The following is a 26,798-nucleotide window of genomic DNA, read 5'->3' as shown; positions in this document are numbered from 1 at the left end:
GCACACGCTCCAACAGGAGAATCTCACTGGTCACCCCCAAAGCCAATTTTTCCTTTGGCCGCCTTTACTTCCAGTTCTCTGCTGCAAATGACTGGAACAAACTGCAAAAATCACTGAAGCTGGAGACTCAGATCTCCCTCACTAAGCTTTAAGCACCAGCTGTCAGAACAGCTCACAGATCACTGCACCTGTACATAGCCCATCTGTAAATAGCCCATCCAACTACCTCATCCCCTTGCTGTATTTATTTATTTATCTTGCTCCTTTGCACCCCAGTATCTCTACTTGCACATTCATCTTCTGCACATCTACCATTCCAGTGTTTAATTGCTAAATTGTAATTACTTCGCCACCATGGCCTATTTATTGCCTTACCTCCCTTATCCTTTCCTTATTTGCACACACTGTATATAGACTTTTTCTACTGTATGTTTGTTTATTCCATCTGTAACTCTGTGTTGTTGTTTGTGTTGCGCTGCTTTGCTTTATCTTGGCCAGGTCGCAGTTGAATATGAAAACTTGTTCTCAACTAGCTTACCTGATTAATTATAGGTGAAATTTTAAAAAATAAGAAAAAACCATTTCTTTCCCAGAAAGGGGATGTAGCTCAGTGGTAGAGCGCATGCTTCGCATGTATGAGGTCCTGGGTTCAATCCCCAGCTTCTCCATTCAAATTTTTGCAATGGCCCATCTCCTACTTTCCAGAATGTTGAAATTCTCAGCAGGAAACAGAGACGTGCTAAATAATTTGCTCTTGTAATCTGAAGAACATGTGTTCAATCCCTGTTCGTACATTTATGTAACAGAAGTGGCATGGTTGCCAACTTCAATTGCATCATTTTCAAAAACTGAAGTTCATGGGTTAGATGACTGTCCATACTTGCGTGTATTTAGAATTGCTGCTATCATTTCATTGTAGTTTCAATGGAGTGGTGTATATAAAAAGTACATTGTATTAATATTGCATTTTATCTGCAAATAAAATTGGATCGAAGCTCAGAGGGGGAGTGCATGCTATTTTAGTACTTGGTTCAATCCCAAGGTTCTCCACTGAGTATTTGTGTGCCAAATTCACATTACACAACTCCTACTTTCCAGAATGTTGAAATTCTCACAGGAAACAGAGATGTTATTTGTGTGCCAAATTCACATTACACAACTACTACTTTCCAGAATATTGATAAATATCTTGCAGTATAGAGTGGCATGGTGGCCAAGCGGTAAGGCGTCGGTCTTGTAAACCGAAGATTATGGGTTCAAATCCCATCTGTGCCTTACTGAAAGATAGCTGGTACCATGGGAAGGTTCTTTCACTGGAGGACTTTGAAGAAAAAAAAGTTCTCAAAATGGCAACCCTGCTATTATATAGTAAGGGGATGTACCTCTACGGTAGAGCTAATACTTGAAATGCATGCGCTCTGAAGTTAATCCCCAAATTTTCTGATGAGTATATTTAGTTGTGAAATGAGCTTTTGCACAACTCTACTTTCCAGAATGTTGACATTTTAAGAAGGAAATAGATGTGCTAAGTCATCTGTTTTTGTAAACTGAAGCACATGGGTTCAATCCTGGGTTCAAGCCTTGTTCGACGTTTATGGAAGCTAGATGATATTATGGAAATGTACTTTCATTAGAACAGCGTAAAGAAAGGGTCAATTGTATTGATATGGCCACTACGACCTGTATGCTCTAGTCGGCTGGCCCTCGCTACATATTCGTCGCCAGACCCACTGGTTCCAGGTCATCTTTTTAGTCTATGCTAGGTAAAGCTCCGCCTTATCTCAGCTCACTGGTCACGATAACAACACCCACCCGTAGCACGCGTTCCAGCAGGTATATCTCACTGGTCATCCCCAAAGCCAACACCTCCTTTGGCCGCCTTTCCTTCCAGTTCTCTGCTGACAATGACTGGAACGAATTGCAAAAATCGCTGAAGCTGGAGACATATTTCCCTCACTAACTTTCAGTGTTGCCAACTTAGCGACTTAGTCGCTGTATTTAGCAAGTATTCAGACCCCTCTGAATACTTGCAGACATTTTCATTTTACTCACTTTTTGTCTCTTCCACAATGTTATTCCTCACTCCTACAGTGTCCATCACAATTACATGCACATGGACAATTATGCAAATTAGGTGATGACATCATTTAGCAACTTCTAGTCACTTTTAGGACAGCCAATAGCTACTTTCCTTACTGAGGTGTTGGCAACACTGCTAACTTTAAACATCGGCTATCTGAGCAGCTAACTGATCGCTGCAGCTGTACAAAGCCCATCTGTAAATAGCCCACCCAATCTACCTACCTCATCCCCATATTGTTTTAATATACTTTCTGCTCTTTGCACACCAGTATTTCTACTTGCACATCATCATCTGCTCATCTATCACTCCAGTGTTAATTTGCTAAATTGTAAATACTTCGCTACTATGGCCTATTTCTTGCCTTACCTCCATTTGCACGCACTGTATATAGACTTTCTTTTTTTTCTTCTATTGTGTTATTGACTGTACGCTTGTTTATTCCATCTGTAACTCTGTGTTGTTGTTTGTGTTGCGCTGCTTTGCTTTATCTTGGCCAGGTCGCAGTTGAATATGAAAACTTGTTCTCAACTAGCTTACCTGATTAATTATAGGTGAAATTTTAAAAAATAAGAAAAAACCATTTCTTTCCCAGAAAGGGGATGTAGCTCAGTGGTAGAGTGCATGCTTCGCATGTATGAGGTCCTGGGTTCAATCCCCAGCTTCTCCATTCAAATTTTTGCAATGGCCCATCTCCTACTTTCCAGAATGTTGAAATTCTCAGCAGGAAACAGAGACGTGCTAAATAATTTGCTCTTGTAATCTGAAGAACATGTGTTCAATCCCTGTTCGTACATTTATGTAACAGAAGTGGCATGGTTGCCAACTTCAATTGCATCATTTTCAAAAACTGAAGTTCATGGGTTAGATGACTGTCCATACTTGCGTGTATTTAGAATTGCTGCTATCATTTCATTGTAGTTTCAATGGAGTGGTGTATATAAAAAGTACATTGTATTAATATTGCATTTTATCTGCAAATAAAATTGGATCGAAGCTCAGAGGGGGAGTGCATGCTATTTTAGTACTTGGTTCAATCCCAAGGTTCTCCACTGAGTATTTGTGTGCCAAATTCACATTACACAACTCCTACTTTCCAGAATGTTGAAATTCTCACAGGAAACAGAGATGTTATTTGTGTGCCAAATTCACATTACACAACTACTACTTTCCAGAATATTGATAAATATCTTGCAGTATAGAGTGGCATGGTGGCCAAGCGGTAAGGCGTCGGTCTTGTAAACCGAAGATTATGGGTTCAAATCCCATCTGTGCCTTACTGAAAGATAGCTGGTACCATGGGAAGGTTCTTTCACTGGAGGACTTTGAAGAAAAAAAAGTTCTCAAAATGGCAACCCTGCTATTATATAGTAAGGGGATGTACCTCTACGGTAGAGCTAATACTTGAAATGCATGCGCTCTGAAGTTAATCCCCAAATTTTCTGATGAGTATATTTAGTTGTGAAATTAGCTTTTGCACAACTCTACTTTCCAGAATGTTGACATTTTAAGAAGGAAATAGATGTGCTAAGTCATCTGTTTTTGTAAACTGAAGCACATGGGTTCAATCCTGGGTTCAAGCCTTGTTCGACGTTTATGGAAGCTAGATGATATTATGGAAATGTACTTTCATTAGAACAGCGTAAAGAAAGGGTCAATTGTATTGATATGGCCACTACGACCTGTATGCTCTAGTCGGCTGGCCCTCGCTACATTTTCGTCGCCAGACCCACTGGTTCCAGGTCATCTTTTTAGTCTATGCTAGGTAAAGCTCCGCCTTATCTCAGCTCACTGGTCACGATAACAACACCCACCCGTAGCACGCGTTCCAGCAGGTATATCTCACTGGTCATCCCCAAAGCCAACACCTCCTTTGGCCGCCTTTCCTTCCAGTTCTCTGCTGACAATGACTGGAACGAATTGCAAAAATCGCTGAAGCTGGAGACATATTTCCCTCACTAACTTTCAGTGTTGCCAACTTAGCGACTTAGTCGCTGTATTTAGCAAGTATTCAGACCCCTCTGAATACTTGCAGACATTTTCATTTTACTCACTTTTTGTCTCTTCCACAATGTTATTCCTCACTCCTACAGTGTCCATCACAATTACATGCACATGGACAATTATGCAAATTAGGTGATGACATCATTTAGCAACTTCTAGTCACTTTTAGGGCAGCCAATAGCTACTTTCCTTACTGAGGTGTTGGCAACACTGCTAACTTTAAACATCGGCTATCTGAGCAGCTAACTGATCGCTGCAGCTGTACAAAGCCCATCTGTAAATAGCCCACCCAATCTACCTACCTCATCCCCATATTGTTTTAATATACTTTCTGCTCTTTGCACACCAGTATTTCTACTTGCACATCATCATCTGCTCATCTATCACTCCAGTGTTAATTTGCTAAATTGTAAATACTTCGCTACTATGGCCTATTTCTTGCCTTACCTCCATTTGCACGCACTGTATATAGACTTTCTTTTTTTTCTTCTATTGTGTTATTGACTGTACGCTTGTTTATTCCATCTGTAACTCTGTGTTGTTGTTTGTGTTGCGCTGCTTTGCTTTATCTTGGCCAGGTCGCAGTTGAATATGAAAACTTGTTCTCAACTAGCTTACCTGATTAATTATAGGTGAAATTTTAAAAAATAAGAAAAAACCATTTCTTTCCCAGAAAGGGGATGTAGCTCAGTGGTAGAGCGCATGCTTCGCATGTATGAGGTCCTGGGTTCAATCCCCAGCTTCTACTTTCAAATTTTTGCAGTGGCCCATCTCCTACTTTCCAGAATGTTGAAATTCTCAGCAGGAAACAGAGACATGCTAAATAATTTGCTCTTGTAATCTGAAGAACATGTGTTCAATCCCTGTTCGTACATTTATGTAACAGAAGTGGCATGGTTGCCAACTTCAATTGCATCATTTTCAAAAACTGAAGTTCATGGGTTAGATGACTGTCCATACTTGCGTGTATTTAGAATTGCTGCTATCATTTCATTGTAGTTTCAATGGAGTGGTGTATATAAAAAGTACATTGTATTAATATTGCATTTTATCTGCAAATAAAATTGGATCGAAGCTCAGAGGGGGAGTGCATGCTATTTTAGTACTTGGTTCAATCCCAAGGTTCTCCACTGAGTATTTGTGTGCCAAATTCACATTACACAACTCCTACTTTCCAGAATGTTGAAATTCTCACAGGAAACAGAGATGTTATTTGTGTGCCAAATTCACATTACACAACTACTACTTTCCAGAATATTGATAAATATCTTTCAGTATAGAGTGGCATGGTGGCCAAGCGGTAAGGCGTCGGTCTTGTAAACCGAAGATCATGGGTTCAAATCCCATCTGTGCCTTACTGAAAGATAGCTGGTACCATGGGAAGGTTCTTTCACTGGAGGACTTTGAAGAAAAAAAAGTTCTCAAAATGGCAACCCTGCTATTATATAGTAAGGGGATGTACCTCTACGGTAGAGCTAATACTTGAAATGCATGCGCTCTGAAGTTAATCCCCAAATTTTCTGATGAGTATATTTAGTTGTGAAATTAGCTTTTGCACAACTCTACTTTCCAGAATGTTGACATTTTAAGAAGGAAATAGATGTGCTAAGTCATCTGTTTTTGTAAACTGAAGCACATGGGTTCAATCCTGGGTTCAAGCCTTGTTCGACGTTTATGGAAGCTAGATGATATTATGGAAATGTACTTTCATTAGAACAGCGTAAAGAAAGGGTCAATTGTATTGATATGGCCACTACGACCTGTATGCTCTAGTCGGCTGGCCCTCGCTACATTTTCGTCGCCAGACCCACTGGTTCCAGGTCATCTTTTTAGTCTATGCTAGGTAAAGCTCCGCCTTATCTCAGCTCACTGGTCACGATAACAACACCCACCCGTAGCACGCGTTCCAGCAGGTATATCTCACTGGTCATCCCCAAAGCCAACACCTCCTTTGGCCGCCTTTCCTTCCAGTTCTCTGCTGACAATGACTGGAACGAATTGCAAAAATCGCTGAAGCTGGAGACATATTTCCCTCACTAACTTTCAGTGTTGCCAACTTAGCGACTTAGTCGCTGTATTTAGCAAGTATTCAGACCCCTCTGAATACTTGCAGACATTTTCATTTTACTCACTTTCTGTCTCTTCCACAATGTTATTCCTCACTCCTACAGTGTCCATCACAATTACATGCACATGGACAATTATGCAAATTAGGTGATGACATCATTTAGCAACTTCTAGTGACTTTTAGGACAGCCAATAGCTACTTTCCTTACTGAGGTGTTGGCAACACTGCTAACTTTAAACATCGGCTATCTGAGCAGCTAACTGATCGCTGCAGCTGTACAAAGCCCATCTGTAAATAGCCCACCCAATCTACCTACCTCATCCCCATATTGTTTTAATATACTTTCTGCTCTTTGCACACCAGTATTTCTACTTGCACATCATCATCTGCTCATCTATCACTCCAGTGTTAATTTGCTAAATTGTAAATACTTCGCTACTATGGCCTATTTCTTGCCTTACCTCCATTTGCACGCACTGTATATAGACTTTCTTTTTTTTCTTCTATTGTGTTATTGACTGTACGCTTGTTTATTCCATCTGTAACTCTGTGTTGTTGTTTGTGTTGCGCTGCTTTGCTTTATCTTGGCCAGGTCGCAGTTGAATATGAAAACTTGTTCTCAACTAGCTTACCTGATTAATTATAGGTGAAATTTTAAAAAATAAGAAAAAACCATTTCTTTCCCAGAAAGGGGATGTAGCTCAGTGGTAGAGCGCATGCTTCGCATGTATGAGGTCCTGGGTTCAATCCCCAGCTTCTACTTTCAAATTTTTGCAGTGGCCCATCTCCTACTTTCCAGAATGTTGAAATTCTCAGCAGGAAACAGAGACATGCTAAATAATTTGCTCTTGTAATCTGAAGAACATGTGTTCAATCCCTGTTCGTACATTTATGTAACAGAAGTGGCATGGTTGCCAACTTCAATTGCATCATTTTCAAAAACTGAAGTTCATGGGTTAGATGACTGTCCATACTTGCGTGTATTTAGAATTGCTGCTATCATTTCATTGTAGTTTCAATGGAGTGGTGTATATAAAAAGTACATTGTATTAATATTGCATTTTATCTGCAAATAAAATTGGATCGAAGCTCAGAGGGGGAGTGCATGCTATTTTAGTACTTGGTTCAATCCCAAGGTTCTCCACTGAGTATTTGTGTGCCAAATTCACATTACACAACTCCTACTTTCCAGAATGTTGAAATTCTCACAGGAAACAGAGATGTTATTTGTGTGCCAAATTCACATTACACAACTACTACTTTCCAGAATATTGATAAATATCTTTCAGTATAGAGTGGCATGGTGGCCAAGCGGTAAGGCGTCGGTCTTGTAAACCGAAGATCATGGGTTCAAATCCCATCTGTGCCTTACTGAAAGATAGCTGGTACCATGGGAAGGTTCTTTCACTGGAGGACTTTGAAGAAAAAAAAGTTCTCAAAATGGCAACCCTGCTATTATATAGTAAGGGGATGTACCTCTACGGTAGAGCTAATACTTGAAATGCATGCGCTCTGAAGTTAATCCCCAAATTTTCTGATGAGTATATTTAGTTGTGAAATTAGCTTTTGCACAACTCTACTTTCCAGAATGTTGACATTTTAAGAAGGAAATAGATGTGCTAAGTCATCTGTTTTTGTAAACTGAAGCACATGGGTTCAATCCTGGGTTCAAGCCTTGTTCGACGTTTATGGAAGCTAGATGATATTATGGAAATGTACTTTCATTAGAACAGCGTAAAGAAAGGGTCAATTGTATTGATATGGCCACTACGACCTGTATGCTCTAGTCGGCTGGCCCTCGCTACATTTTCGTCGCCAGACCCACTGGTTCCAGGTCATCTTTTTAGTCTATGCTAGGTAAAGCTCCGCCTTATCTCAGCTCACTGGTCACGATAACAACACCCACCCGTAGCACGCGTTCCAGCAGGTATATCTCACTGGTCATCCCCAAAGCCAACACCTCCTTTGGCCGCCTTTCCTTCCAGTTCTCTGCTGACAATGACTGGAACGAATTGCAAAAATCGCTGAAGCTGGAGACATATTTCCCTCACTAACTTTCAGTGTTGCCAACTTAGCGACTTAGTCGCTGTATTTAGCAAGTATTCAGACCCCTCTGAATACTTGCAGACATTTTCATTTTACTCACTTTCTGTCTCTTCCACAATGTTATTCCTCACTCCTACAGTGTCCATCACAATTACATGCACATGGACAATTATGCAAATTAGGTGATGACATCATTTAGCAACTTCTAGTGACTTTTAGGACAGCCAATAGCTACTTTCCTTACTGAGGTGTTGGCAACACTGCTAACTTTAAACATCGGCTATCTGAGCAGCTAACTGATCGCTGCAGCTGTACAAAGCCCATCTGTAAATAGCCCACCCAATCTACCTACCTCATCCCCATATTGTTTTAATATACTTTCTGCTCTTTGCACACCAGTATTTCTACTTGCACATCATCATCTGCTCATCTATCACTCCAGTGTTATTTGCTAAATTGTAAATACTTCGCTACTATGGCCTATTTCTTGCCTTACCTCCATTTGCACGCACTGTATATAGACTTTCTTTTTTTTCTTCTATTGTGTTATTGACTGTACGCTTGTTTATTCCATCTGTAACTCTGTGTTGTTGTTTGTGTTGCGCTGCTTTGCTTTATCTTGGCCAGGTCGCAGTTGAATATGAAAACTTGTTCTCAACTAGCTTACCTGATTAATTATAGGTGAAATTTTAAAAAATAAGAAAAAACCATTTCTTTCCCAGAAAGGGGATGTAGCTCAGTGGTAGAGTGCATGCTTCGCATGTATGAGGTCCTGGGTTCAATCCCCAGCTTCTCCATTCAAATTTTTGCAGTGGCCCATCTCCTACTTTCCAGAATGTTGAAATTCTCAGCAGGAAACAGAGACGTGCTAAATAATTTGCTCTTGTAATCTGAAGAACATGTGTTCAATCCCTGTTCGTACATTTATGTAACAGAAGTGGCATGGTTGCCAACTTCAATTGCATCATTTTCAAAAACTGAAGTTCATGGGTTAGATGACTGTCCATACTTGCGTGTATTTAGAATTGCTGCTATCATTTCATTGTAGTTTCAATGGAGTGGTGTATATAAAAAGTACATTGTATTAATATTGCATTTTATCTGCAAATAAAATTGGATCGAAGCTCAGAGGGGGAGTGCATGCTATTTTAGTACTTGGTTCAATCCCAAGGTTCTCCACTGAGTATTTGTGTGCCAAATTCACATTACACAACTCCTACTTTCCAGAATGTTGAAATTCTCACAGGAAACAGAGATGTTATTTGTGTGCCAAATTCACATTACACAACTACTACTTTCCAGAATATTGATAAATATCTTTCAGTATAGAGTGGCATGGTGGCCAAGCGGTAAGGCGTCGGTCTTGTAAACCGAAGATCATGGGTTCAAATCCCATCTGTGCCTTACTGAAAGATAGCTGGTACCATGGGAAGGTTCTTTCACTGGAGGACTTTGAAGAAAAAAAAGTTCTCAAAATGGCAACCCTGCTATTATATAGTAAGGGGATGTACCTCTACGGTAGAGCTAATACTTGAAATGCATGCGCTCTGAAGTTAATCCCCAAATTTTCTGATGAGTATATTTAGTTGTGAAATTAGCTTTTGCACAACTCTACTTTCCAGAATGTTGACATTTTAAGAAGGAAATAGATGTGCTAAGTCATCTGTTTTTGTAAACTGAAGCACATGGGTTCAATCCTGGGTTCAAGCCTTGTTCGACGTTTATGGAAGCTAGATGATATTATGGAAATGTACTTTCATTAGAACAGCGTAAAGAAAGGGTCAATTGTATTGATATGGCCACTACGACCTGTATGCTCTAGTCGGCTGGCCCTCGCTACATTTTCGTCGCCAGACCCACTGGTTCCAGGTCATCTTTTTAGTCTATGCTAGGTAAAGCTCCGCCTTATCTCAGCTCACTGGTCACGATAACAACACCCACCCGTAGCACGCGTTCCAGCAGGTATATCTCACTGGTCATCCCCAAAGCCAACACCTCCTTTGGCCGCCTTTCCTTCCAGTTCTCTGCTGACAATGACTGGAACGAATTGCAAAAATCGCTGAAGCTGGAGACATATTTCCCTCACTAACTTTCAGTGTTGCCAACTTAGCGACTTAGTCGCTGTATTTAGCAAGTATTCAGACCCCTCTGAATACTTGCAGACATTTTCATTTTACTCACTTTCTGTCTCTTCCACAATGTTATTCCTCACTCCTACAGTGTCCATCACAATTACATGCACATGGACAATTATGCAAATTAGGTGATGACATCATTTAGCAACTTCTAGTGACTTTTAGGACAGCCAATAGCTACTTTCCTTACTGAGGTGTTGGCAACACTGCTAACTTTAAACATCGGCTATCTGAGCAGCTAACTGATCGCTGCAGCTGTACAAAGCCCATCTGTAAATAGCCCACCCAATCTACCTACCTCATCCCCATATTGTTTTAATATACTTTCTGCTCTTTGCACACCAGTATTTCTACTTGCACATCATCATCTGCTCATCTATCACTCCAGTGTTATTTGCTAAATTGTAAATACTTCGCTACTATGGCCTATTTCTTGCCTTACCTCCATTTGCACGCACTGTATATAGACTTTCTTTTTTTTCTTCTATTGTGTTATTGACTGTACGCTTGTTTATTCCATCTGTAACTCTGTGTTGTTGTTTGTGTTGCGCTGCTTTGCTTTATCTTGGCCAGGTCGCAGTTGAATATGAAAACTTGTTCTCAACTAGCTTACCTGATTAATTATAGGTGAAATTTTAAAAAATAAGAAAAAACCATTTCTTTCCCAGAAAGGGGATGTAGCTCAGTGGTAGAGTGCATGCTTCGCATGTATGAGGTCCTGGGTTCAATCCCCAGCTTCTCCATTCAAATTTTTGCAGTGGCCCATCTCCTACTTTCCAGAATGTTGAAATTCTCAGCAGGAAACAGAGACGTGCTAAATAATTTGCTCTTGTAATCTGAAGAACATGTGTTCAATCCCTGTTCGTACATTTATGTAACAGAAGTGGCATGGTTGCCAACTTCAATTGCATCATTTTCAAAAACTGAAGTTCATGGGTTAGATGACTGTCCATACTTGCGTGTATTTAGAATTGCTGCTATCATTTCATTGTAGTTTCAATGGAGTGGTGTATATAAAAAGTACATTGTATTAATATTGCATTTTATCTGCAAATAAAATTGGATCGAAGCTCAGAGGGGGAGTGCATGCTATTTTAGTACTTGGTTCAATCCCAAGGTTCTCCACTGAGTATTTGTGTGCCAAATTCACATTACACAACTCCTACTTTCCAGAATGTTGAAATTCTCACAGGAAACAGAGATGTTATTTGTGTGCCAAATTCACATTACACAACTACTACTTTCCAGAATATTGATAAATATCTTGCAGCATAGAGTGGCATGGTGGCCAAGCGGTAAGGCGTCGGTCTTGTAAACCGAAGATCATGGGTTCAAATCCCATCCGTGCCTTACTGAAAGATAGCTGGTACCATGGGAAGGTTCTTTCACTGGAGGACTTTGAAGAAGAAAAAAAAAGTTCTCAAAATGGCAACCCTGCTATTATATAGTAAGGGGATGTACCTCTACGGTAGAGCTAATACTTGAAATGCATGCGCTCTGAAGTTAATCCCCAAATTTTCTGATGAGTATATTTAGTTGTGAAATGAGCTTTTGCACAACTCTACTTTCCAGAATGTTGACATTTTAAGAAGGAAATAGATGTGCTAAGTCATCTGTTTTTGTAAACTGAAGCACATGGGTTCAATCCTGGGTTCAAGCCTTGTTCGACGTTTATGGAAGCTAGATGATATTATGGAAATGTACTTTCATTAGAACAGTGTAAAGAAAGGGTCAATTGTATTGATATGGCCACTACGACCTGTATGCTCTAGTCGGCTGGCCCTCGCTACATATTCGTCGCCAGACCCACTGGTTCCAGGTCATCTTTTTAGTCTATGCTAGGTAAAGCTCCGCCTTATCTCAGCTCACTGGTCACGATAACAACACCCACCCGTAGCACGCGTTCCAGCAGGTATATCTCACTGGTCATCCCCAAAGCCAACACCTCCTTTGGCCGCCTTTCCTTCCAGTTCTCTGCTGACAATGACTGGAACGAATTGCAAAAATCGCTGAAGCTGGAGACATATTTCCCTCACTGACTTTCAGTGTTGCCAACTTAGCGACTTAGTCGCTGTATTTAGCAAGTATTCAGACCCCTCTGAATACTTGCAGACATTTTCATTTTACTCACTTTTTGTCTCTTCCACAATGTTATTCCTCACTCCTACAGTGTCCATCACAATTACATGCACATGGACAATTATGCAAATTAGGTGATGACATCATTTAGCAACTTCTAGTGACTTTTAGGACAGCCAATAGCTACTTTCCTTACTGAGGTGTTGGCAACACTGCTAACTTTAAACATCGGCTATCTGAGCAGCTAACTGATCGCTGCAGCTGTACAAAGCCCATCTGTAAATAGCCCACCCAATCTACCTACCTCATCCCCATATTGTTTTAATATACTTTCTGCTCTTTGCACACCAGTATTTCTACTTGCACATCATCATCTGCTCATCTATCACTCCAGTGTTAATTTGCTAAATTGTAAATACTTCGCTACTATGGCCTATTTCTTGCCTTACCTCCATTTGCACGCACTGTATATAGACTTTCTTTTTTTTCTTCTATTGTGTTATTGACTGTACGCTTGTTTATTCCATCTGTAACTCTGTGTTGTTGTTTGTGTTGCGCTGCTTTGCTTTATCTTGGCCAGGTCGCAGTTGAATATGAAAACTTGTTCTCAACTAGCTTACCTGATTAATTATAGGTGAAATGTAAAAAAATAAGAAAAAACCATTTCTTTCCCAGAAAGGGGATGTAGCTCAGTGGTACAGTGCATGCTTTGCATGTATGAGGTCCTGGGTTCAATCCCCAGCTTCTCCATTCAAATGTTTGCAATGGCCCATCTCCTACTTTCCAGAATGTTGAAATTCTCAGCAGGAAACAGAGACGTGCTAAATAATTTGCTCTTGTAATCTGAAGAACATGTGTTCAATCCCTGTTTGTACATTTATGTAACAGAAGTGGCATGGTTGCCAACTTCAATTGCATCATTTTCAAAAACTGAAGTTCATGGGTTAGATGACTGTCCATACTTGCGTGTATTTAGAATTGCTGCTATCATTTCATTGTAGTTTCAATGGAGTGGTGTATATAAAAAGTACATTGTATTAATATTGCATTTTATCTGCAAATAAAATTGGATCGAAGCTCAGAGGGGGAGTGCATGCTATTTTAGTACTTGGTTCAATCCCAAGGTTCTCCACTGAGTATTTGTGTGCCAAATTCACATTACACAACTCCTACTTTCCAGAATGTTGAAATTCTCACAGGAAACAGAGATGTTATTTGTGTGCCAAATTCACATTACACAACTACTACTTTCCAGAATATTGATAAATATCTTGAAGCATAGAGTGGCATGGTGGCCAAGCGGTAAGGCGTCGGTCTTGTAAACCGAAGATCATGGGTTCAAATCCCATCCGTGCCTTACTGAAAGAAAGCTGGTACCATGGGAAGGTTCTTTCACTGGAGGACTTTGAAGAAAAAAAAAAGTTCTCAAAATGGCAACCCTGCTATTATATAGTAAGGGGATGAACCTCTACGGTAGAGCTAACACTTGAAATGCATGCGCTCTGAAGTTAATCCCCAAATTTTCTGATGAGTATATTTAGTTGTGAAATGAGCTTTTGCACAACTCTACTTTCCAGAATGTTGACATTTTAAGAAGGAAATAGATGTGCTAAGTCATCTGTTTTTGTAAACTGAAGCACATGGGTTCAATCCTGGGTTCAAGCCTTGTTCGACGTTTATGGAAGCTAGATGATATTATGGAAATGTACTTTCATTAGAACAGTGTAAAGAAAGGGTCAATTGTATTGATATGGCCACTACGACCTGTATGCTCTAGTCGGCTGGCCCTCGCTACATATTCGTCGCCAGACCCACTGGTTCCAGGTCATCTTTTTAGTCTATGCTAGGTAAAGCTCCGCCTTATCTCAGCTCACTGGTCACGATAACAACACCCACCCGTAGCACGCGTTCCAGCAGGTATATCTCACTGGTCATCCCCAAAGCCAACACCTCCTTTGGCCGCCTTTCCTTCCAGTTCTCTGCTGACAATGACTGGAACGAATTGCAAAAATCGCTGAAGCTGGAGACATATTTCCCTCACTAACTTTCAGTGTTGCCAACTTAGCGACTTAGTCGCTGTATTTAGCAAGTATTCAGACCCCTCTGAATACTTGCAGACATTTTCATTTTACTCACTTTTTGTCTCTTCCACAATGTTATTCCTCACTCCTACAGTGTCCATCACAATTACATGCACATGGACAATTATGCAAATTAGGTGATGACATCATTTAGCAACTTCTAGTGACTTTTAGGACAGCCAATAGCTACTTTCCTTACTGAGGTGTTGGCAACACTGCTAACTTTAAACATCGGCTATCTGAGCAGCTAACTGATCGCTGCAGCTGTACAAAGCCCATCTGTAAATAGCCCACCCAATCTACCTACCTCATCCCCATATTGTTTTAATATACTTTCTGCTCTTTGCACACCAGTATTTCTACTTGCACATCATCATCTGCTCATCTATCACTCCAGTGTTAATTTGCTAAATTGTAAATACTTCGCTACTATGGCCTATTTCTTGCCTTACCTCCATTTGCACGCACTGTATATAGACTTTCTTTTTTTTCTTCTATTGTGTTATTGACTGTACGCTTGTTTATTCCATCTGTAACTCTGTGTTGTTGTTTGTGTTGCGCTGCTTTGTTTTATCTTGGCCAGGTCGCAGTTGAATATGAAAACTTGTTCTCAACTAGCTTCCCTGATTAATTATAGGTGAAATTTAAAAAAATAAGAAAAAACCATTTCTTTCCCAGAAAGGGGATTTAGCTCAGTGGTAGAGCGCATGCTTCGCATGTATGAGGTCCTGGGTTCAATCCCCAGCTACTCCATTCAAATTTTTGCAATGGCCCATCTCCTACTTTCCAGAATGTTGAAATTCTCAGCAGGAAACAGAGACGTGCTAAATAATTTGCTCTTGTAATCTGAAGAACATGTGTTCAATCCCTGTTCGTACATTTATGTAACAGAAGTGGCATGGTTGCCAACTTCAATTGCATCATTTTCAAAAACTGAAGTTCATGGGTTAGATGACTGTCCATACTTGCGTGTATTTAGAATTGCTGCTATCATTTCATTGTAGTTTCAATGGAGTGGTGTATATAAAAAGTACATTGTATTAATATTGCATTTTATCTGCAAATAAAATTGGATCGAAGCTCAGAGGGGGAGTGCATGCTATTTTAGTACTTGGTTCAATCCCAAGGTTCTCCACTGAGTATTTGTGTGCCAAATTCACATTACACAACTCCTACTTTCCAGAATGTTGAAATTCTCACAGGAAACAGAGATGTTATTTGTGTGCCAAATTCACATTACACAACTACTACTTTCCAGAATATTGATAAATATCTTGCAGCATAGAGTGGCATGGTGGCCAAGCGGTAAGGCGTTGGTCTTGTAAACCGAAGATCATGGGTTCAAATCCCATCCGTACCTTACTGAAAGATAGCTGGTACCATGGGAAGGTTCTTTCACTGGAGGACTTTGAAGAAAAAAAAAAGTTCTCAAAATGGCAACCCTGCTATTATATAGTAAGGGGATGTACCTCTACGGTAGAGCTAATACTTGAAATGCATGCGCTCTGAAGTTAATCCCCAAATTTTCTGATGAGTATATTTAGTTGTGAAATTAGCTTTTGCACAACTCTACTTTCCAGAATGTTGACATTTTAAGAAGGAAATAGATGTGCTAAGTCATCTGTTTTTGTAAACTGAAGCACATGGGTTCAATCCTGGGTTCAAGCCTTGTTCGACGTTTATGGAAGCTAGATGATATTATGGAAATGTACTTTCATTAGAACAGTGTAAAGAAAGGGTCAATTGTATTGATATGGCCACTGTTAGTAATTTGATATGTAGACGGACGAGTCGGTCAAGGATCGATTCAGACAAGGTGGTAAATTGTATGACAAGCTACAGTTTATTCAGAGTGAAGATATCTAGAACAGCGTAATTACGGCTCTCCCGCTGGTTCGTACGGAAGCGCAGACGAAGAAGAGGCCGTTACAATCAGTACACCACTATTATATAGAAAAGAAAGTAGGTTGATTCTGGAAGATCGGATCTTTGGATTGGTTCAGCTGGGGTGTAGTCTGTAGTCTTCCGCCATTGGCTCAGTAGTCTGTCCGTCATCGTAGAATCCTCTTCGGGCATTCAACGTTCAGAGACAACGGAGATCATGTGTGTGTGCGCTGGTTTTGGCCATTAGTGTAATGCGGGAGCTATCCTGTAGGGGACCCCACAGGCTCAACTCTGAGTGGTAGCCCCCCCTTAACAATAGTTTGGTCACCTACATAAGAATTAGCATTTCTCTACAAAACCCTCTCTTCACGTCTCACCAGAGACGTGACACAACCTAACTGGATCCAGACACAAAGAGAAACTTCTCCCAATGGGACTATGAAATAAGGCACGGTTTTAAACAGAAATAGATATATATGTATTACATCATGTTCTCCATTCAATCCCACTATGTACTAAGTTGGCTACCAGCCACCTAGGAACTTACAACCCTCATTTTACAGAGCGGAGAACAACAGCTCAAAATAAAAGTAAATGCTTGTCTACATAAGCCCTAGTGATTCCCTCTCTTCACATCTCCAAAGAGATGTGACTTAAACTAGGCAAGTCAGGCGGAATGATCCACTTGCATAACACATACATACATCCCCATAAGGCAACAGCACATATAATGTAAACCTAAATAGGCACTCTCCTCCTCATCCTCGAATTCATGTAGGTCTTTATCCAGCAGAGGAAACATCTGGGAAGGGGAGGAAGGGTCAATGGCTTTAGAGATAACCCTAGTGGCAAGGGAACGGATGCATGGAATGCAACAGCATCCACAGAGAACTAAAATGGCAGCGAACACCGAAATGGATACCAAAATGGAGGACACCAGGGTTTTATATTTACCAAACGCACTCATCCAGGAGTCCCACATCGAGGTATCCATCCCAGAATGAGATTTCATTTTACCATTAAGCGTCCTCAAACCTTCTAGGGCCATGGTCAAGCTACCATCGGAGGCCGTGTTATTAGGGATGAAAGTGCAACACTGTTCACCAAACATAGTACAAGCTCCACCTTTCTCCGCCAGTAGCATATCTACTGCAATGCGATTCTGGAATGTCATAAGAGAAGTTGCAGCCAGGCTCTCATGCTCCATACCGTTATCACGCACCTGGCTCCTGTTATCTAACAACAAAAAACGCTTGTTCTCGCAACCCCACGCTCTGAATGTGCCCTCCCTTCTGTATTTTTCCAGCATGAGAAAGTCCCCTGGCCCTGACACTTTTAACAATGTTTCAAGTCAGCTATGTTGCATAACACTTGCATACATCAACACAAGCCAACAGCAGATAATATTCAATCATATATATGGTAATGGCTATAATGTAAAACACAGGAACCAATAATCCCTCTTTTTCACACCCCCCAGGGTGTGAACAAAAATTCAGCAATGAATCATATAACAGTCACAGAGTTTAAAATACCTTCATGTCAAAAGAGAACAGCTCATTCAAAAACAGAACATAAAAAAAAATTGTGTGAAATTTAAGTCCCCCTTTTGACACCCACAAGGGTGTCACTTAGCAAAAACAGGATAACACTTTATTGTTTATTGACATGTAAGATATAAAACTTTGGTCATGGAAAACAGAGTAAAGCAAAGCAAAGCATTATTATAAACCATCTGGTCCTCTCAGCTACTCCTATCCTGCACCAGTTGGGCTTCATGCCACCCAGGGACTCAAAACCTTAACAACAGGGAGAACAAACATACTGGAAAGAAAACCCATCATAAAGATGTATAACAAGGAACTGTGGTGGTGTAAGATTTATTCTACTACCTCGCCCACAGCATACCATGGGTCATCCTCAGTCAGTCTCATCCTCCCCTGAAAGCATGCTTCAGTATCAGCATCTCCAACTGGAGCATCAAGCAAAGGCATCATCATGCCTGAAGCCTTCACCACATCTGTAACAGACTTCTTAAAACACAGTATGATGCAAGCAGCACAACACGTCAAATAACAAAAATTAGGGTCAGAAATCCAGTAACCACCATTCTAGTGTACTTACCAAAACCAGGCTCCCACTAAAGAGAACAGGCCAGACTCCTCCACCCCCGCCATGGTCCTCATCTCAGCAGATAGTAGTATATCTAAGGCCCTTAGTGGGCTTGATGCACTATCTGGACTGGTGTTATTAGGAATATACGTGCAACATTGTTCACCGAACATCTTGCATACGCCCCCCTGACTGGCAAGAAGCATATCCAAAGCAAGTCTATTCTGTCTGGCAACCCTAGATGTGGCCTCAAACTGTTCAGACATACCAGTGAGTGCATCACGGGGGTAATTAACAAAACGCTGTTGATCATAGTAGATGTAATGAATCCATGCAGTCTGTCTTGCATCCACTATGGCTGGACCTATAATCCATCATTCCTGCCCAAGGCCTGAAGCTCATGAGGAACCCCCACCGGCACTCCCAACAGGTTAGTGTGTATGTCAACTACATCCTCTGTCCATGGAGCACTACTTCTATGTCTCCCATGGGATGGAATGTTTTCCGGTCCCCTGGATACAGAACCCAACAACTGTTCAGCAGTAACATCAACAATGGTCAGTGGAATTATCAAACTGGTCAGAGCACACGTACCTTGCCAGTCTCCTCTAAGAATGAGTCTCAGCACTCTTTTGGGTCCACAGATCCACCACACATCAGCCAGACCACTAGTTTGGTTTAGGCCTGTAACTGGCCAAGTGGAATTAATGGTTATGTTACTACTGCAATCAGCTTCAGGCAATCTCCCATAATCAATGCCATTACCTGTACCCGTGATGCAACTGTAATTGCCCCCATATGCCTCCACACCCCAAGGGGCCCGATGAGGAGGTACTGTAGGAAACACAAGGCTCAGAGGAACAGAGAGTTGAATTGGCCTCAACCAGGTAAAAACCTCTCAGAATACACAACCACCCCTCCTTTTCTCCTATAGCAAATGGGTGTGTGGCCAGAAGAGGTCTATCATGACCAATGTTTCATGTAACTCATGCAGTCCTTTCTTTTCAGGGTCTTAACTGTATACCTCATATAAGAAAGCCACAAATTGTCCCTACCAATAACACCAGTCTCAGTGCCTAATTGATCAATAGCTGAATAGTCTAACATTAATTACCTGAATGGGATTTTTTAATACAGTGGTGGCAGGTTCGGTCCAGGGGTGGTAGAGGAGTGTGTCTGGCCCTGGTTCATCTGGGACCTCTGGTTTTGGCAGCACCTTAATAGAAAACACACCCATCGTGTCTGTCCCGGTCCTTTGTAGTCCGAGGGTGTAAGTGCCTGCATCAGAGAGCTTAATAGTTTTGATGGTTAGCAAGATTTCATCACCTTTACAAAGTTCAACAGTGCTCCCAGGTTTTCCCATATCATGAAAAACCTATCCACCTTTGTGGGATCCCCTATGCTATAAGGATACCCTCTCTTCCAATCCCAGAACTGTCCCAAGTCGGTTATCCTGTAATCCCCATACGGACACCCTCCCAATTTAATATAATTTCATTTATAATTTTCGTCCACTTGTTCTGTAGACATACATTCAGCATTCCACGGGTCAGAACCTGGAATCCGCTGGTACATCACCATCTATTTCCATCGATTTCTCCAGAGTCCTGGAAATAAGGCCTCATACACAGGGAGTTAGACAACAGCCCCATAAAACTAAAACAGTCACACAGGTGAATGTAGCCCATAATACAGTGATCATAATATTTTCCCCATTTTCTAAACATACTATCAAACCCAATTAATCAGAGAAGTATCCACCCCAGTGTTTTCTGTCAACCCGTGAGCCAGGGTGGTCAAACCAGCTGAGGCTTCAGGTACTGATTCATCCGGAGCTGTGTTATTTGGGATGTCACCCACGATAAGACCGCTCAGACAAACAGCTTCCATGTGAAGCCCCACCCTTTCCCCGAGAACACATCACTTAGCAAGAGCCAGACACATCTTCACTTCTATGAACAAAAACAGGGGTGACAGGACAGGGAGGATTTTCTTCATTCGAGAGATGGCCCCCGGAATTCTGTTAATTCCAGTTCTCCTCTCGAACACTGTTTATTGTTCGATAGTGTCAGTGTGTCTTACCCTCCCACCGTGCGATATGAATCCGGGTAGCTCTTTCAGCTAGCTGCCACCAGGAGACCTTGGTATGGTCCCCCCAACAAGCCTCTGGGACTGGATTGAGTGACTTCACCTGAGGTTCACCTATAATGCATAAAATGCTGGACATACAGGCTTGGTTAACAAACAGTTTCTCATGTTTGATCTGATTCTATCTTTAACTTCTATGCCCATTTGTTAACTATATATTTTTTTAAATATTAGTTTCTTATCCAATAGGCCCCATCCTATCCTAGACCACAATTTACCTATCCCCCTTTTGATACCTGGCTCTGCCCAGGTAACAACCTTACCTACTCTAAATAATGACTTAGGTAAGATTAGTATATTATCCTTCTTGTTCTGACATCATCATGTAGGAGCGCCCCTTTAATTTTCCACATGTCCAATTCTCCCTTTTGTCTCCACTCAGTGACTGTTATCTACACACTCCGTTATCTTTGCTCGTCCTGGCTCCCTTCTAAAACTTCTCCTCTCTGCTCTCCAACCGTCAAGGTCTCTGCAGTGCGGGGGAGGGCTCATCTGTCTGCCTTTTCCCATGTTTCCACATTTTAACTAAATGTCCCACTGTTTGGCTTTATCTAAACTCATGGATTTTTATTTTTAGAAAAACATGTCTATGGTGGCAATTACTAAAGTCTTTATATAGGTTAAGTAAACTCCACTATAATTAAGTTACCTTAAAAAACAAATTAAATTAAAAAAAAATATATATATATTTTTTTTTAAACAGTATTACCCATGACCACAAATGTATTATTCAAATGGCACCCCCTTGTGGCTGATCAGACCACCCGAGAGAGCCATGAAATCCGGTCACGGGTTACACCATCCCCCCACATTCGTGTTCCATACCATATTAGACATATTAAAGAACCCTTTATCCTTAAAATAAAATAAAAATTACTTGTGTAATTAAAACTCATAAAATAAAAAACTCATAAAGGTTCCATATGTGAGCGTGCCTCTTTAAAATATCATGTCTCTGGGAACATGGAAATCCCCTTAACCCAAACATTTACTACAAAAACAAAACCTAATAATTATGATAATCCCCTCAAACTCAAATAATTTGTCTCGATGTTTCATGTCTTATTCGTGTTTCTCCAAATTTTCTCCCAAAAATACTTCTTAAATACCCAGCCATTAGACAGACATACACAACTGTGATAAATGTGCACTGTCCCTTTAACATAAAAACCTCAGCCTGCAATCCACTCTGCGGGCCTTTCATAGTTCTCCATAATGAAAACAGATTCTAATGTTAGTATACCTTGACCTCCTGTTTAATTTCAATGATGTTATCTGAACAATCAAACCAAAATCAATACCCGGGAAGTACTTGTATAAATGAATTAAAATAACTAAATAATTTGGTTAGAACACCACTCCCGTCTTACATCGACCACACCCTTCGCCCCGTACCTAGTGTACAGCTTATCTATTACTCAGTGGCTCAATTAATGTTTAACGTAAGTATGTTCAGATGTTGATTATGTAATTCTACAACATTAGTATAGTTCAAACCTCATAATATAAATCCGCAAAAAGAAATTTGCGTTAATAGAGTTTAACACTCTTTCCAACAGTCATGCACCCCCCTCAATATTCTATGATATAACTCTCATCAGCAAGCCTGCGACTTTTTCAACATTCTCATCGGTTCCAGCTCCAACTGAAACACCTCATGTACCACACTCGCTTTGTCCCCGACCTCATTCATATCGATATTAGTCCCCGACTGAATATCAAGCGTGTTTCATGCACAGGATTTGATTCTTACAAATCTTCATTTACGCCAGTAAGCAGACCAGTCTGCTTTCCTTGTCTCTGGCCTCCTGCTACGTCCCTCTCAACTCACATTCCATTGTTTTCAGCTGGGCCCCTGTTGGCGGCCACCCCCCTAGATAACCTGCTTGTGTCCATTTTAACTTCAATCCCTCCCAAACTTTCTTTATAGGCTTCCATTGTTCCTGTCCCCCTGATCTATATTCAATTTTTTGTTCTAGGAACTCATTAAACCTCAGCTTTGGAGTATTGGGGTTCGCCATTGTGAATTTGCTTTAAACGTAATTTAATTTAATTCAATCGGAATTTAATCGTAGTTTTAATCGAAATTCTCTCCTTCTATCTGAATATAGTTAGCATATACTTCGCCCGACGTTGATTAATGCCCACGAGGTATTCGAAGAGACACTATTGCTCGTGCTCTGCCTTATCTCAGAGCTTCTCCTTCGTATATTCAGGTTGAGAAAAACCGCATGGGTTTGTATAGCATTATGGAGCGCACAACCAAGGGATCTATTCGACTATTTAGTCTCAATATTTAAATATTATATTCAGATATTATTTCAATTATACATCAGTCATTTCATTCCTGATTATACATGTATACATGTACCTATTAACATAGGTACATACAATATAGAAGTTTCGGATTTATCCAATATCCCTTATTATAATTCTCTCTCTCTCCCTCTATCTAACCACCAACAATCTTAATGGAAACAATTACAACCACATTGCATTTTAACATAACATAACATAAACAGTTACAAATAGACAAAACAAGACAAAACAGCACGTTATATCTCTGACCCCTGAAAGCCGATCCTTATCAGTGAATTTCTATCAGACTGAGCCGTACCGGACCACAGGATAAAATTACAACTTATCCCCTTCGGCGCCAGATTTGAAGAATAGTAATTAGCTATCCCCTACTGATCTCTATTCCTGATCCCTATCGAGCTGACCCCTATCAGAATTATTACACCTGTCCGACCCCTATCGGTGAATCTCTATCAGACTGAACCACACCGGGTCACGGGTCCCAAAATTACAATTTGTCCCCTCGGCTGCAGATTTAATGAATAGTAATTAGCTATCCCCTACTGATCTCTATTCCCGACCCCTATCGGAACTATCAAAGACAAAACAGTGATCACTCATCATTGAAAGCTAGCAGACTGTGCTGACCGGGTCACGGGTCCCAAAATTACAATTTGTCCCCTCGGCGCCAGAGTTAATGAATAGTAATTAGCTATCCCCTACTGATCTCTATTCCCGACCCCTATCGGAACTATCACACATGTCCGACCCCTATCGGTGAATCTCTATCAGACTGAGCCGTACCGGGCCACAGGATAAAATTACAATTTATCCCCCTCGGCGCCAGATTTGAAGAATAGTAATTAGCTATCCCCTACTGATCTCTATTCCCGACCCCTATCGGAACTATCAAAGACAAAACAGTGATCACTCATCATTGAAAGCTAGCAGACTGTGCTGACCGGACTGATATCTCATCAATGATTTAAATCACACCGGCCGTCGCCGGTTCGTTACTACATATGTTCACATACACTGTTATTTCGACTCGTCAGCAAATTATAAATTTACACAAGAATTCATACTTACTCGGAAAAACGGATAAAAATTTGGACAGACTATTCGACAATATGCAAAGTTTGATTTAACAGGCTTTTGCTTACCTTATTTTTTTTTTATGGTGCACCTTGAAATCAGTTTTCCGAGTTGAGCGGAATTGTTGCCCTCCCCCGAAAGTCTTCACCCGTCTTTCTTATTTATTTAATGAATCGTCCTTTCCCCAACTCGCCTTCTCCACACCCAAATCAACTCACTTCGACTGGATCGTTAGTAAACTATACTCTGCTACCATTTCTGTTAGTAATTGGTTATGTAGACGGACGAGTCGGTCAAGGATCGATTCAGACAAGGTGGTAAATTGTATGACAAGCTACAGTTTATTCAGAGTGAAGATATCTAGAACAGCGTAATTACGGCTCTCCCGCTGGTTCGTACGGAAGCGCAGACGAAGAAGAGGCCGTTACAATCAGTACACCACTATTATATAGAAAAGAAAGTAGGTTGATTCTGGAAGATCGGATCTTTGGATTGGTTCAGCTGGGGTGTAGTCTGTAGTCTTCCGCCATTGGCTCAGTAGTCTGTCCGTCATCGTAGAATCCTCTTCGGGCATTCAACGTTCAGAGACAACGGAGATCATGTGTGTTTGCGCTGGTTTTGGCCATTAGTGTAATGCGGGAGCTATCCTGTAGGGGACCCCACAGGCTCAACTCTGAGTGGTAGCCCCCCCTTAACAATAGTTTGGTCACCTACATAAGAATTAGCATTTCTCTACACCACTACGACCTGTATGCTCTAGTCGGCTGGCCCTCGCTACATATTCGTCGCCAGACCCACTGGTTCCAGGTCATCTTTTTAGTCTATGCTAGGTAAAGCTCCGCCTTATCTCAGCTCACTGGTCACGATAACAACACCCACCCGTAGCACGCGTTCCAGCAGGTATATCTCACTGGTCATCCCCAAAGCCAACACCTCCTTTGGCCGCCTTTCCTTCCAGTTCTCTGCTGACAATGACTGGAACGAATTGCAAAAATCGCTGAAGCTGGAGACATATTTCCCTCACTAACTTTCAGTGTTGCCAACTTAGCGACTTAGTCGCTGTATTTAGCAAGTATTCAGACCCCTCTGAATACTTGCAGACATTTTCATTTTACTCACTTTTTGTCTCTTCCACAATGTTATTCCTCACTCCTACAGTGTCCATCACAATTACATGCACATGGACAATTATGCAAATTAGGTGATGACATCATTTAGCAACTTCTAGTGACTTTTAGGACAGCCAATAGCTACTTTCCTTACTGAGGTGTTGGCAACACTGCTAACTTTAAACATCGGCTATCTGAGCAGCTAACTGATCGCTGCAGCTGTACAAAGCCCATCTGTAAATAGCCCACCCAATCTACCTACCTCATCCCCATATTGTTTTAATATACTTTCTGCTCTTTGCACACCAGTATTTCTACTTGCACATCATCATCTGCTCATCTATCACTCCAGTGTTAATTTGCTAAATTGTAAATACTTCGCTACTATGGCCTATTTCTTGCCTTACCTCCATTTGCACGCACTGTATATAGACTTTCTTTTTTTTCTTCTATTGTGTTATTGACTGTACGCTTGTTTATTCCATCTGTAACTCTGTGTTGTTGTTTGTGTTGCGCTGCTTTGCTTTATCTTGGCCAGGTCGCAGTTGAATATGAAAACTTGTTCTCAACTAGCTTCCCTGATTAATTATAGGTGAAATTTAAAAAAATAAGAAAAAACCATTTCTTTCCCAGAAAGGGGATTTAGCTCAGTGGTAGAGCGCATGCTTCGCATGTATGAGGTCCTGGGTTCAATCCCCAGCTACTCCATTCAAATTTTTGCAATGGCCCATCTCCTACTTTCCAGAATGTTGAAATTCTCAGCAGGAAACAGAGACGTGCTAAATAATTTGCTCTTGTAATCTGAAGAACATGTGTTCAATCCCTGTTCGTACATTTATGTAACAGAAGTGGCATGGTTGCCAACTTCAATTGCATCATTTTCAAAAACTGAAGTTCATGGGTTAGATGACTGTCCATACTTGCGTGTATTTAGAATTGCTGCTATCATTTCATTGTAGTTTCAATGGAGTAGTGTATATAAAAAGTACATTGTATTAATATTGCATTTTATCTGCAAATAAAATTGGATCGAAGCTCAGAGGGGGAGTGCATGCTATTTTAGTACTTGGTTCAATCCCAAGGTTCTCCACTGAGTATTTGTGTGCCAAATTCACATTACACAACTCCTACTTTCCAGAATGTTGAAATTCTCACAGGAAACAGAGATGTTATTTGTGTGCCAAATTCACATTACACAACTACTACTTTCCAGAATATTGATAAATATCTTGCAGCATAGAGTGGCATGGTGGCCAAGCGGTAAGGCGTCGGTCTTGTAAACCGAAGATCATGGGTTCAAATCCCATCCGTGCCTTACTGAAAGATAGCTGGTACCATGGGAAGGTTCTTTCACTGTAGGACTTTGAAGAAAAAAAAAAGTTCTCAAAATGGCAACCCTGCTATTATATAGTAAGGGGATGTGTAGAGAAATGCTAATTCTTATGTAGGTGACCAAACTATTGTTGACAAAGGGCTACAACTCAGAGTTGAGCCTGTGGGGTCCCCTACAGGATAGCTCCCGCATTACACTAATGGCCAAAACCAGCGCACACACACATGATCTCCTTTGTCTCTTAACATTGTGTGTCCGAAGAGGATTCTATGATGACGGACAGACTACTGAGCCAATGGCGGAAGACTACAGACTACACCCCAGAT

At 40.9% G+C, this 26,798-nt stretch overlaps 18 non-coding genes across 18 annotated transcripts; all 18 read left to right on the top strand.

Moving 5' to 3' along the window:
* Positions 1 to 596: 596 nt before the first annotated feature.
* Positions 597 to 668, top strand: trnaa-cgc (transfer RNA alanine (anticodon CGC)). The gene has a single exon. It is a non-coding gene; the product is annotated as a tRNA-Ala (tRNA).
* A 535-nt stretch (positions 669 to 1,203) lies between these two features.
* trnat-ugu (transfer RNA threonine (anticodon UGU)) lies at positions 1,204 to 1,275 on the top strand. The gene has a single exon. It is a non-coding gene; the product is annotated as a tRNA-Thr (tRNA).
* Positions 1,276 to 2,678: 1,403 nt separating this feature from the next.
* trnaa-cgc (transfer RNA alanine (anticodon CGC)) lies at positions 2,679 to 2,750 on the top strand. Its single transcript has one exon. It is a non-coding gene; the product is annotated as a tRNA-Ala (tRNA).
* A 535-nt stretch (positions 2,751 to 3,285) lies between these two features.
* trnat-ugu (transfer RNA threonine (anticodon UGU)) lies at positions 3,286 to 3,357 on the top strand. The gene has a single exon. It is a non-coding gene; the product is annotated as a tRNA-Thr (tRNA).
* Positions 3,358 to 4,760: 1,403 nt separating this feature from the next.
* On the top strand, positions 4,761 to 4,832 carry trnaa-cgc (transfer RNA alanine (anticodon CGC)). The gene has a single exon. It is a non-coding gene; the product is annotated as a tRNA-Ala (tRNA).
* A 535-nt stretch (positions 4,833 to 5,367) lies between these two features.
* trnat-ugu (transfer RNA threonine (anticodon UGU)) lies at positions 5,368 to 5,439 on the top strand. Its single transcript has one exon. It is a non-coding gene; the product is annotated as a tRNA-Thr (tRNA).
* Positions 5,440 to 6,842: 1,403 nt separating this feature from the next.
* Positions 6,843 to 6,914, top strand: trnaa-cgc (transfer RNA alanine (anticodon CGC)). Its single transcript has one exon. It is a non-coding gene; the product is annotated as a tRNA-Ala (tRNA).
* A 535-nt stretch (positions 6,915 to 7,449) lies between these two features.
* On the top strand, positions 7,450 to 7,521 carry trnat-ugu (transfer RNA threonine (anticodon UGU)). Its single transcript has one exon. It is a non-coding gene; the product is annotated as a tRNA-Thr (tRNA).
* Positions 7,522 to 8,923: 1,402 nt separating this feature from the next.
* Positions 8,924 to 8,995, top strand: trnaa-cgc (transfer RNA alanine (anticodon CGC)). The gene has a single exon. It is a non-coding gene; the product is annotated as a tRNA-Ala (tRNA).
* Positions 8,996 to 9,530: 535 nt separating this feature from the next.
* On the top strand, positions 9,531 to 9,602 carry trnat-ugu (transfer RNA threonine (anticodon UGU)). Its single transcript has one exon. It is a non-coding gene; the product is annotated as a tRNA-Thr (tRNA).
* A 1,402-nt stretch (positions 9,603 to 11,004) lies between these two features.
* trnaa-cgc (transfer RNA alanine (anticodon CGC)) lies at positions 11,005 to 11,076 on the top strand. Its single transcript has one exon. It is a non-coding gene; the product is annotated as a tRNA-Ala (tRNA).
* Positions 11,077 to 11,611: 535 nt separating this feature from the next.
* trnat-ugu (transfer RNA threonine (anticodon UGU)) lies at positions 11,612 to 11,683 on the top strand. The gene has a single exon. It is a non-coding gene; the product is annotated as a tRNA-Thr (tRNA).
* A 1,407-nt stretch (positions 11,684 to 13,090) lies between these two features.
* Positions 13,091 to 13,162, top strand: trnaa-ugc (transfer RNA alanine (anticodon UGC)). The gene has a single exon. It is a non-coding gene; the product is annotated as a tRNA-Ala (tRNA).
* Positions 13,163 to 13,697: 535 nt separating this feature from the next.
* trnat-ugu (transfer RNA threonine (anticodon UGU)) lies at positions 13,698 to 13,769 on the top strand. The gene has a single exon. It is a non-coding gene; the product is annotated as a tRNA-Thr (tRNA).
* A 1,405-nt stretch (positions 13,770 to 15,174) lies between these two features.
* trnaa-cgc (transfer RNA alanine (anticodon CGC)) lies at positions 15,175 to 15,246 on the top strand. Its single transcript has one exon. It is a non-coding gene; the product is annotated as a tRNA-Ala (tRNA).
* A 535-nt stretch (positions 15,247 to 15,781) lies between these two features.
* trnat-ugu (transfer RNA threonine (anticodon UGU)) lies at positions 15,782 to 15,853 on the top strand. Its single transcript has one exon. It is a non-coding gene; the product is annotated as a tRNA-Thr (tRNA).
* Positions 15,854 to 25,775: 9,922 nt separating this feature from the next.
* trnaa-cgc (transfer RNA alanine (anticodon CGC)) lies at positions 25,776 to 25,847 on the top strand. The gene has a single exon. It is a non-coding gene; the product is annotated as a tRNA-Ala (tRNA).
* Positions 25,848 to 26,382: 535 nt separating this feature from the next.
* Positions 26,383 to 26,454, top strand: trnat-ugu (transfer RNA threonine (anticodon UGU)). The gene has a single exon. It is a non-coding gene; the product is annotated as a tRNA-Thr (tRNA).
* Positions 26,455 to 26,798: the final 344 nt, after the last annotated feature.

Source organism: Oncorhynchus kisutch, unplaced genomic scaffold, assembly GCF_002021735.2.
Source record: "Oncorhynchus kisutch isolate 150728-3 unplaced genomic scaffold, Okis_V2 scaffold1940, whole genome shotgun sequence".
NCBI classification, from domain to species: domain Eukaryota; kingdom Metazoa; phylum Chordata; class Actinopteri; order Salmoniformes; family Salmonidae; genus Oncorhynchus; species Oncorhynchus kisutch.
This window is presented reverse-complemented; position numbering and strand designations above follow the sequence as displayed.